Below are 12,400 nucleotides of genomic sequence, written 5' to 3'. Positions count from 1 at the left end.
CAATAATAGCTAAAGGCTTCAATAAACATCTTTCACCCCCACCCCCCCCCCGTGCATTCTTTAAAGATGAGTGAAGTTGCTCACATGGAAGCATTTAGAGAGACAAACCAAGATAATAAAAACGAAAAATAAAAAGGGCTAGCATTTTCCAATTAAGTTTCTTTTGCCAAGACACTAATCAAAATAGCAAACACAGCATTATCTAACTGAATCACAGTATTATACAACTTGGGTGGGGAATAAACTTGATTTTCCAGCTGGGAATTTTGTCAACAGAGTTCAGAACCTCCTTTCCAAAACTTGCTTCTCTAATATGCATGCTTTGTAACAGGCAATTTCATTTAGAATGAAACTAATTTGGATAGATGTGTTCACACTTTTTAAAGCATCCTGTTCAATCACCAGCAGCTTTCAGTGGCGGGCCTGGGCTTTTTCCCCTCCATACAGCTTTCACATACCACAATGGTCAATCATTCAAATACAACAGCTGTGATTCAACTAAAGGAAAGAAATTGCCATTTTTTTTCCCTCTCCTTCATCACAATTTTAATTGGCACTACAGAGGCCAAGGCTGTGCTCATGGGAAACAGCTACATTTAAAGTAGTCTAATGCAGGTGAATAGGTATATTTGAATGTGAGAGCAGTTGTGGTGGTTTAACCCCAACCTGCTGCCAAACCCCACACAGCCTCTCTTATTCACTGACCAGCAAGATCAGGGAGAGAATGAGAAAGGTAAAAGCCAGAAAACTTGTGTGTTGGGATAAAAACAATCTAATAGGAAAAGCAAAAGCCATGCACACAGGTAAAGAAATACAAGGAATTAATTCTCCACTTCCCATGGACATGTGGGTGTTCAGTCATCTCCAGGAGGACAAGACTCCATCACACATAACTGTTACTTGAAAAGATAAATGCCATCACTCCCCATGTCCCCCCTGCTTCCATATATTGAGCACAATGTCATATGGTCTGGAATATCCCTTGGAGTCAGTTGGGGTCAGCTGTGTCCCTGCCCAACTTTTTGTGCACCTCCAGTCTCCTCACTGGTGGGGTGAGAAGCAGGAAGGCCTCAGCTCTGTGCAAGCCCTGCTCAGCAATAACAGAAACATCTGCATTATCTCCACTGTCTTCAGGACAACTCCAAAACATAGCCCCCCCACTAGCCACTGTGAAGAAGATAAACTGCATCTCAATCAAAACCAGCATATTATCTTATTGTGGTTTAGCACAAATTATAAATTTATACCCAGATTATCTTAAACTTCACTGATAAAGACATTTTTCATTAATAGGCAAGGCTAACCGTCAACACTAGTTCTGATGCAGAGTGTGGCCTGATGTTCACTGTGGAGGCAGATGGAGAAAATGAAGATGTGCCCAGAGTAGCTCAGGTGGAAAGAAGGTCAGGGATCTGAGTCCGCTGGTATTGCTTCTCCTGGGAGTTAAACTTCTCTTGCCTGTGTCAGTCAGAAGGGGACACATTAGTTCTAACACAAGAGTTCTGTTAACCAGAGTAACTTGTACTGAAACTTTCAGGAGCCATCCAGAGGAGCTGCTACTCCCGTCAGAGGAGGACACAGCAACTTCTACAAAGTATTATTTCTTCTTCCAGCAGGATTTGAAAAACACCAGACTCATATTTCTGTAACTATAGAACTGCTGTTTTTTCATGTAGAAAAGCCCTTTGATGCCACTCCATGCCTAGGCTGGAGGGGGTGTATGAGGCAGCTGGTACTGCTGCAACCAGCCTGGTATTCATTCCAGACCAGGTTGTGCTCACTTTGAAGTCAATTGCAAGCTTCCGTCCATGGGTTTAACCAAGGTCTAGATTTGGCTTACTTCTATGAATCCCTCTCTTTATCCAGGCTCAGTGACTAGAAGTCTCACACCTTTGATGCTGCATTCATAAACAGAAAACTGGACTAGCTATGGCAGCATATGGAATATTCTTCTGACAAAGAAATCATTCTATGGAAACCTCACTACCTGCCATTTTGAGACAGTCAGGGACTGAGACATTTGCTTAACATACTTTATTTCTGGAATTTTTTTCCACAGGAATGATAACCTCTGAGCCCATACTTTTTGGGACCTTTGGCTGGAGTAAAACTCTTTTCTTGCAAAAACTGCTATGGACAGCACGTCTATTTGTCAGCATCCACTTAAAGTTCCAGGAAGCCTACCAGCAAGTTTTAATATATTTTCATTTCCCAACCTCTTGAGTTTTAATACTTAAGCTATTTAACCAGGACAGAACCCCAAAACCACATGCTGTGCAATTGAACAGGGGTTTACTTTTACTAATATAAAAAACTCTCACTCTGTATTGGCATTTCAAACCAAATTCATACAGACAGTGATTACCACAGTCAGAAATGAAGCAGAAATGAGGCCTAGAATCCTTGGTGTAGGCATAGGTGAGAGTTTGCCTCTCATCTCAAGCACAGTCCTACTGCTTTCTGACATTGTGCCAATACTGACCCCGTACCAATTGAAACAGAGAAGCCTTTGTGGGAGAACCCACAAAAATCACAGTGTTTTCCTGCAAACACTGCATTTTCCTAGTGACCCTTCCAAGCCTATGAGCTCCAGCCTTGCAGTTTTCCAAGTGGATTTGTGCCATTATAGCACACAGACCAGAACTGAGTGGTAGAAACTAGTACAACAAAACATCCACACTCCTGATTTCACAGGTACTGTCTTCTTCATTTTTCCATATTAATTTTACAGTGCTTAATTTCTATCACTAAAATATTCCATTGTTGAAAATTGAAAAAGAAAATAAAAACTTGAAAAAAGCTTGTTTACAGAGTAAAAGCAAACAGAAATTATTAAAGAAAACAGAATAAAATCTGCAATCAGACAGTCTAGGAACCTTGAGTATCAGTGTGAGGTACATTTTTGGGAGTTCTAGCCTGGAACTCAAATGGTCCAGGTCACCCCAGAGGTTTCCTGCATGAACTTGATTAGGTTCAGATCTCTGAAAATACATATACATACAGCCTACATTCATTTTGAGCCCTAAGGAGCCAATATACGTCATTTGTGAACTTGCCCTGTTATGAGAAAGGGTGTTCTCTTACCGTCATGTTGGGTTGTGGTTGACTTTTTTTTGCAGTCCTATTAGTTGATAGAGAGTTTAGAATGACATTTGCCCAAATCCTTTCACTCTGCTTTAGCCACAAAAAGACATTTATCTTCCCTCCTTGCTTTTTTACGGCTTCTGAGCATTCTGTAGGTTTTATACTTAACTTTTTTTTTTTTTGCACATTTCTAATTCCATCAGCTTGAAATTCTTCTCTGCACTTGTTTTCCTTCTTCACTGGGCCTCAGTTAAACCAGATCTCTGCAAGACAATATCACGTATTTGGATTTACCTCTCCTGTTTGTTCTTCCACAGGTTCTTCTTAATACACATGCCAGTGTATTAGACTTGAAGAAAAGCATTTGATGGTAGTACCATTATTCTCAATCTGTGGTACACTCCTGACAAAATTTTGCTGCTTAAAATCCATTGCCCAGAGGCAGGCTTAGCTGAAATGATTTCTGCACTCCAGCTTCATTTCCCCAGTGCATTTGTGTTGCAATAGGAGTCTGCAGAGTTTTAATGTCTGCACTGCCACTAGTCTGGAATAAAGGTAATACAGCCTATGGCTTGACTTGCTGTATGCTGAGGAATGCAACATACAGCCCTTTCATAACTGCGCCAGAACTTGTGGTGGACTGTACAAACTATGTTATCAAAGGATATCTGCCTTAGACCTGGGTAGGTCTATAGCATAAAAAATTTTCGTTGAAATAATTTTCTTGCATGTGTCTTGCATTTTCCCCCAAACCATCATGCTGTGAGCTTTGATCTGTGAGGCTGTCAATCTGAGCATTTTCCATTGTTTAAAAGGCATTCAAATTAAGTTGAGTGAATTGGAGCATTGAGCATGCATTTGTATGTAACCATTACCCTTCACATGTAGCAGAATATAGCCTTGAAATAAGCATTTTCATCAAGGAGAAACAGATGGAAGTGCTTTAATTTCAATTTTGTATTAACAAAAACTTCTCATTAAACTCTTGAACTGTCACAATTGGATAGCTCCATATTTTCCTGTTTGGTGGGCATAGCCTGGCAGACTTTGGTGGGCTGACGCTTTGCCACATACACTCATAGAAGTCACTAGTTCACCCCTTTAAGGATCAGATTTTCTACCATTTGTTTAGATTTCTGCTTTGCATTGTATCTTGTGTAAAACTGAATTCTGAACTCCAGTCAACCTTTAATTCTAAGTAACAGAGTTAGCCAACGGGAAAAGGAACTCACAGAAACAGACTGAGCTGGCCCTGGCACGCACACACTTCACGTACACCTGCAGAGTTTAAGCTCCCAGTATGGAGAAATAGATAAATATCTGCTAGTATTTTTAAGTACTGCTGAATACAATTCAGTTGGTTGACTGGGAACCCCATCTGAATGCATTCTGGATGAGCCATTTATCCCTATGTGTCAGCTGTGGCAATTTGTAATAGCATTCTGAACTGATTGCTTCATTATTGTAAATGACGTCCCAGCCTCACTAAGTTTCTGGGTGGAACTTAATATGATGTAAACACAAATACCTACCTACCTACCTAATTTTCTCCTCCAGGAAGTGGAAAGCAAAGCAATTTGGGTATTCAACAGCATCAAAGAGTTTTCAAGCTATTAAGAGAAGTCATTACTGTTAACCAAAAAGTTTTATTCAAGAGTGATATAATGATGATGATTAAACAGTTATTAAACAATGGCAACAAGGTGGTCAAACACCCTACTACTTACCACACTTCTAATAATTAAGCTACCTTGTATAGAATATGCTTTAGATTTAACATAAAATGTCACCTTGCTGTATGTTCCTTGCTGTATATGCCAGGCAAGGGATCTCTTGACCTTGAGGAGTGGCCTTGGGAGGCACCCCTGCTCAAGGGGAGATCACCACCGTGCAGCCACTGCCATGTAGGAGAGCTCAGGCTCTGGGGCTGCAGATATCTGTAGTGTAAAGGGATTGGCTTATAGTCAAGCCCCTCTCTGGTGGCAGCCATAGAAGTTTTAGATGTGTCTGGTCTCAGTTCAGGCTGGTGCTGTTAACTCCCAGTAAGACCCAAATTCTTTAGGTGAAGAGATACAGCTTAGCATAATTTCTCAAGGTTTACATAGCAGGGCTGGTTTCAGCCAAGCCTATTTGTTGGTGATGCCAACAAATGGTGTACCACTGACTCAGAGTAGGTGTGCCCATGCACCATAAAATTTGGGAAAGGATTTGGGAAATAAATATCTCAATTCTTATACTCCCTCACCTCTGATGTAACTGTTCATACTTCTATCTCACAGCAATGCTTCTGTTGTACTCCTGACAGAAAACGGTGGGAGTTGGAGTCACTCACAAAGCTCCATTTAGCCTTGATTCTGGCTTTGACACCTTTTAGCTCCTCCCATCAGGTCATGAATCCACAGCTTTTTACCTTTACTGTCCTATTCAATAGAACAGAACCCTTTCCTGTATGATCTGTCTGCTCTCCTCACCTTTGTCAGAACATACCATATTGAGCTATTCTTCTTTTCCTTGATCTACTATATGCCTCTCTTTCATATTTGTGTGGTAATTCTGTGGAGAAAGGAATACCTATAGCTTATATGTGTATTAAATACGTCAAAACAGTCATGGAGCTGAAAATACGACTACACAGTAAACATAAAGATCTGGGTAATTTTAGCTCACTACAGGCCTAGTATGTGACTTTAGCCTGTTCATTCTTCAAATTCCCTTCCCTTACACTGGGAATAAATACCATTAATCAATTCTCAGTGTGATGATAAAAACCAAGAGGACTACATAAATATCCTACACATACAACACTTCTTTGCAACTATTAGTCCGAATTGAAAGGCTTAATAAAAAAAAAATCCCTAGACTACAAAAAACACAGTTCAAACTAATTAAAAGTGTAGCTTTTCACAGGTTCTGATCATTAATGCCTGTGGGGGTCATCTGTGCACAGCAAGCTCTGAGGGGCTTCTTCACCTTACTAACAATATGGGTCAGCACCTCCTCAAGCCATGCCTCCAGCTGCAGCAGCATCCTACTGTGACAAAACAGCTCTTTGGAACATATTAAACCAAGTCTCATATAGAGAATAATCTTCCCATGACTCAGCCCTGACTCACCAGGAGCCTTTTCCATGTTTAAGGAAAACCATGTCATTCAAGCCATCTTTAGCACAGATGACCTTTTAAGCAAGATTGCTCCAAATATTTTGCAACTATTAAGAAAAGCAAGCACTGAAAGATTGCTTTTCATAGGTGTCCCAGCCCGGCCTTGCTTGCAGGTAAGCACCCTAACCACAGAGTAGGGATTAGATCCCGAGAGAGCTGGACAACACAGTATTTAACTGAAACGGAACAGTCAGATTTGTGTTCTTGGTAATTACAGCAAAGAGGCAGCATTTGTGTGAAAGGAATAAGGTAAATTCAGATCTGAGTAAGCATTTTTCCAACAAGCATAGCTGACACTTTGAATCAGCACATACTTCTTTGCTTGCCTTCCAATTGCAGGGAGCGAGAGTCTCCTGGTGGTGTGGGAGTGCACAGCGGTGCAGCCTCATGGCACAGGTGCCCCTGCACCCCAGCAGGCTCCACTCCTGCAGCTCTGCAAAACAGGGCTCACCAGCTGTGGTCACCCACCCTTGCCAAGGAATTATCTTTTCTTCTCTCTCCAGTCAGTCCTTGGTGATTACCATTGACCTCAGATGCTTTTTTGGTTTGCTTTTGTTTTTTTTTGTTTTGTACCCTGCAAACTGCCTTTGAATGAAGTTTAAAGGAAGGGAGCCTCATTGCACCCTGAACTAGACTTTCATTTTCATATTTAGAAAAAAAAAATGTTGTTTCTGCAAAGCAGATGCCATCTGCAAAGCCTATTATTTGAGCTGGCTCAAAGCACAAAGGAATGACAGCTCAGTGCTAACATTTAAGATTCAGAATTTCAGTCTATTTTAATACATTCCATGATGAGTTAGAGCCCTCTCCTAGAAATACAGAAAGGCATTTTTTATTTTCTTAAAATAGTTATGCTATTTCATCTCAGACATACTTAAGACCCATAAATATGAGCCACTGATATTCCTGCTTCCTTCAATTTAAATTTTTTTATACAGCACATAATGCAAAAATGTGTTAAGAGAGAAGATTTAACAATGATGCTCAGATGTAAATAGATCAGAACTATGCAAGTACCTGAGTTCACAGTTCAGCTGCAGACTGTGGCTAGTTAGATTTGTTTGTTCAAGCACAACATTATTAATCAAATTGCTGAGATTTCACAAAATTCAAGTATCCCAGGAAGATACATGCACACAATAATTCTCATTTATCTCTCAGTTACCCACAGATTTACCAACAGAGGGAGTCCTCTGTCTACCAAAGCTTTGTCGAAGTGACAGTGTCCCTGCTGAGCAGCTATCATCACACTAATAGCAAGGATGAAAGGGTTTGCAAAACAGAGTCACCTCAGGGTATTTAGCAAATCAAAACATGGGGTAATATCAGACATGAAATCACTAGAAATGCACTGGAGGATTCAAGTGGCCGTTTGTGTCATTACACCAATTATATCTATGGGCAGAGCTATGAAATATCTATGAGAGTAATTACTCTTAAATACGCTAAGAAGAATTATGCCAGATAAACATATAGTTCCCATATGTCTGCAAATCAATGTTTAACTGTAAAACTCCTTTGAGTTCTTTCCTGTTGTTGTAGTTATAGCTTGTCAAACAGCAACTATTCAGGCTGTGGTTTGGAGGAAACAAAATGATTTTTAAAAAGACAAGAACACAAAAAATCCAAACCAAACCAAAAAAAACCCCCAAGACTTTCCTCTACATCATGATTTCTTAAAGGATTATGTAATTTTAATCCCAACCAAACTAACTTGCATACAGTAAGACCTTCAGAACGTCACTTGCTTTTTCATCAGAAAAAATCCAACTTTCTTGTGAACTATGAAAATGTTAATTTAGTATTTTATAGCCACTATTTGGATCATTATGGCTTCGTCTGCTTACCCCTTTCTTGAAGTGGCCAGTTCCCTTATTACTTGATGAAAGGATTTCAGCAGATGATCTTATAATGATATGAGCCATGTTCTAGATTAGCTTGGACACAGCATTTCAGTCCATTTAAGGGGGAAGGAAAAAAATCAAAAACAAACAAACAAAAAAAAAACCCACCAAACAAACAACAAACTGGAAATAATGTTACACTTATTATATCAAAGTAAAAAACTTTACAACTATAATATACTGCCAGGGCTAACAGTTCTGTGAAGTATTAAGTAACCAAACCAAGAACTGAGAGACAATCAGGATCAGGTATGGTGATTTACTAGCAGTAGCATAAGGGCAAAAATATGAGGTTGCGATCACATCTGTGTGAGAGTAGCTCCTTCCTTCTCACAGAAATTGTCATTTTTTTGGTGATCAAGACCAAAGTGCTCATGAAGCAACTCCTAAACCTCTGGGTTTTTTCAGCTTATATATCCCAGTGAGTCTTTCAAAAAAATAAAAATACAAAACCAGTATTACCTGCATCTGTTCTATCACCTTTCATCCTTTTACTGGGACCCAGACTTACACTGAGATTCCAGCAGCAGATCTAACCTCAACCAATTAAGTTCTAAAATGGGCTCAGCACAGGCAAACCAGCACCAAGAAAACTGAAGACTGCAACAAAATTGAGCCTAATTACTGATGGGGGTAAAATTGAGATTTTTTTTTTTCTTCTTCAGTTTCAAATTAGTAAAGTTCTCTCTTTTCCACTTCTTGTTAATACTGCAAACAGATCAGCTTTGCAAGTTTTGGACATCTGGCCATTTTAGATAAACATTCCAACCTTTCAAGTGTTTACAGACTAAACTGTAGAGCTAAATGTTTATGTTGCACTGAATAACTTCAGCTTTGAATTAAACAGAAAGACTGCTAAAGTAATATTGTTTCAATCAGTAGGTAAAGACACGTGCTACTGAAATAACCAAAATTTTAAAGGAAGATATTAATACTAGTCTGTCCATAAATATTTAATACATCTGTATGTAGTAGGCTTTCTAGTTGGAATATATAAAAATGCCACAGTTTATAGGGTTTCTAATTCTAAATTTATTCTCAGACCCTTTTGAAAACAGTTATTATAGATTTTGGCTTCTATGAAAACTAGAATGTAGCTTTTTGGGTTTCAAATAGTAAGTTCCTCCCCTAATGCTAGTTTAATGGGAAATAAATCCTTGGCCATGTATTTCAAGGAACCTCAGATATTGCTCAGAACAGGGTTTGGATCCTATTATTCTACCTGTGCAGGGCAAGAGTTTTTACCCTGACACATGCAAAACTACATGGAGCAGAGAACTGGTCTGGTTGAGAAAAGAGAATTTCTGGACTAAAATATCTGTTCTCAATCAAATCTCATCTCAAGTTCAAATAACAATCTAGCTGTTTCCTGCTAAGATTAATTTGAATCATGTCTCCCCTCTCTTCAGTATTTACATTTTTCTTGCTCTTTGGGGACAGCAACAATACCTCATAGTGTGTAAATCTGAAAGTATGTCGTTCACTCCAAAATACCACTTTGCTTGCAAAATGAAAACAAGCTGGGGTACAATATTGCTTCTAAGAAGAAGAAAAACAGCATGAAGAGAGTTGCACAGTGGCCTCAGCTTGCAGGCTGTGTTATTCATTGCTCAGCTGCTCGTGTAGAGACTTTCCACGTTAAAGCAACACAATGCAGATGAGGATATTTCTTAACTTCTGTGGTTAACTTGTATGTTTCCATTTTGCTGTGAGTTTCGGCTGGATGTGTTTTCCACAGGGTCAGAAGAGTTTGCCCTGGATCGGCTCCTCTGGGGATCGTACCATTACACGTTTCCTGTTTTGCGCACGAAAACACAGTAAGCTTTTTCAGAGACACAAGCTGTATGCATAAGCCTTCTGACCAGAGTTACTACTGTACTAATGCAAGAGCAAGACAGTACAAAGGAAAGAACTCTTGACTGAAACCCTTCCCGTCCTTCTATTGAGTCCTTCAGAACCTGAATTCTAGCCCACTGCTCAAACGAGTAGAATTCAAAGAGCAACCACCTCGGGGTTTAACTTGGGTTTTCAAATCCCTGAGTGTAAAGTAGTCAAATACAGCATTTAAGTTTTGCCTTTTGCCCATTCCTTAGGCAAGTCAGTTTTCACTGTGTCAGAATAGTTGCATTAGCACTTCTCAAGTCTGGCAAGGTAAAGTTACCTGAGACTCAGAACAGACGCAGCCTTTCTAATGCTCCCAGAGGTAATTAGGCAGAAGTTTCTGAGCTAGCTGATAAAAAATTGCATCACTATTCATTTTTTTACAAATTGCTTCACCGATGCTTAAAGCAGCTCCTTACCCCAAATAATTTTCTGAAAGCTCCAAGTATATTGGAGGTTGAACCTTATCAAGTGATTTACAGTAACTATGCTGTATTGAAGATCCATTTAGTGTTTTCAAAGGAACTAACATCTGCAAGTGTTTTCTGCTAATATGTTGCACTGTAAAAGTATATTTTAAAGAGGCGGCAACAGTAAAAGCATGGAAATTAGGAAGTGTAAAGGAAACGACTATCAAGAAACACAGTTTTGGGGTTTTCTTAATCAGTTCAAGTGAAGATGCAATATAGACACCCATTTGAAAGTCCTGGTGATGATCTACAAAACTGAGAGTGCTGTAATTTTAAGATTGTTTATATCAGCTAAGTATCACTGAAATTATACCTGAAGACTTGATGTAGACCTCACTTTTTCCAAGACTGCTGGAAATGCTGTTCAAACCAGAACATTGCATCCCTCATGCACATTTCTTCTGTTGTCTGGCTACAGAGTATCTTTGGAGCATCTCAGAGATGAGAAAGAAATTGTCTGAAATGGCCAGGTTTGTCCTGACATGATCTTGAAATAATGCCGTTCTCCATACAGGGAAAAAATACAAAGGAGGACTTTTGACTAAGTGATAGAATCCAATAGTCTTTAACATTTGGACTGTTATTAATAGTTCACAAAACTTCCCTGGGAGAAAATGCTTGCAGTATGTGGGACAGAACAGCAGGAGGGGACCAAGGCAGCCTTAATTTTTGGGAGCTTCAGCCAGCAGGGAATCCCAGGCATACCGGGACAGAGATGGAGGCTGCCATGTGCTCCCTCCCCTCTGGTGATTTCTGCATTATTATCACCCCAAAGAAAGCTCTGCCATGGAGAAGACTGGCTTGCCTGCTCCTGCAATTAGCAATGCAAAGCATTGAGAAAGATGAGCCAGAAACAGTGCCTTGTCCTGCAGGATATTGGTATCTAAACTTAACATCTGGGGAAACAATTCAAAGGATGAAGTTTTTAGAAATACATAGAAACATCATCGTTCCTTTCTGGTATTTCCAAGGATCCTGGCAACACAGTATTTCCTCTGTAAGCCAGTAGCTTGTTCCAGCTATGAAGATGGACCATCTCACTTCACACACAATGAAAAACAGGTATAGAGAACAATCTGATGTTTTGCCTGCTTGAATCCCTCAGTAAAATCTGTGGAGGCAGCTCCATAAACAGTGTGCAGGAGCTGCTTGCATGAAATTCAGTACAGGACTGGAGCTGGTTTGTCTGTTCTGTCAGCTGTTAGTAGCGTGCAAGACCCCAGCTAGTGAACTCAGATCAAGCCTCAACAGGCACATGCTCACCTCTTAAAATAGTACAGTCTGGCAATAGATTGTAAAAAGGCAAAGATACATATGCTATAAAACCTAATTACCATTGCAGCCTGTGTCATGGCTTGCCATTGCACACAATGCATAGTAAAGGAAGGATTTTATCCAGGACTCTGACAGCTCAGCATGGTGAATTTCCACCCCTGGAGTACCCTAAAAAGCATATCAAGAAAGGAGAGAATTCTATCTATTTTCCTATAATGAAATATTTTTGAAGGAGTGAGATTACAGATGTTAGAAAGGGGGAACACATTGATTCATCTAGTTGTATTCCATACCTAAACAAATCTGATCTCAGCTGTGCATTTATGCATGGTCCAGCCAAACTACTCTCTATGTGACAAAAGTATTCCACTGCCTTCATCTTTGCAGTGTCATACTATTACTAATAGTCTCATACTATTCACCATCAACAGAGTAGAGGAATTTCCTTTCCCTGACTACAACCTGATAGTATCTGTTATGTCATCGTTTAATTACTCACCTCACTCTCCAAAGTTTGAGCTCACCAAGTATTTGCTGGCATTTACCTTGAATTCTCTGTTGGGGGACTTCAGTTCTTTGAGGGTTGGAAAAAAATTACATTCTCAATTCATGGCTTTACTAATGT

This window comes from Cinclus cinclus, chromosome 7, assembly GCF_963662255.1.
Source record: "Cinclus cinclus chromosome 7, bCinCin1.1, whole genome shotgun sequence".
Classification (NCBI taxonomy): domain Eukaryota; kingdom Metazoa; phylum Chordata; class Aves; order Passeriformes; family Cinclidae; genus Cinclus; species Cinclus cinclus.
This window is presented reverse-complemented; position numbering follows the sequence as displayed.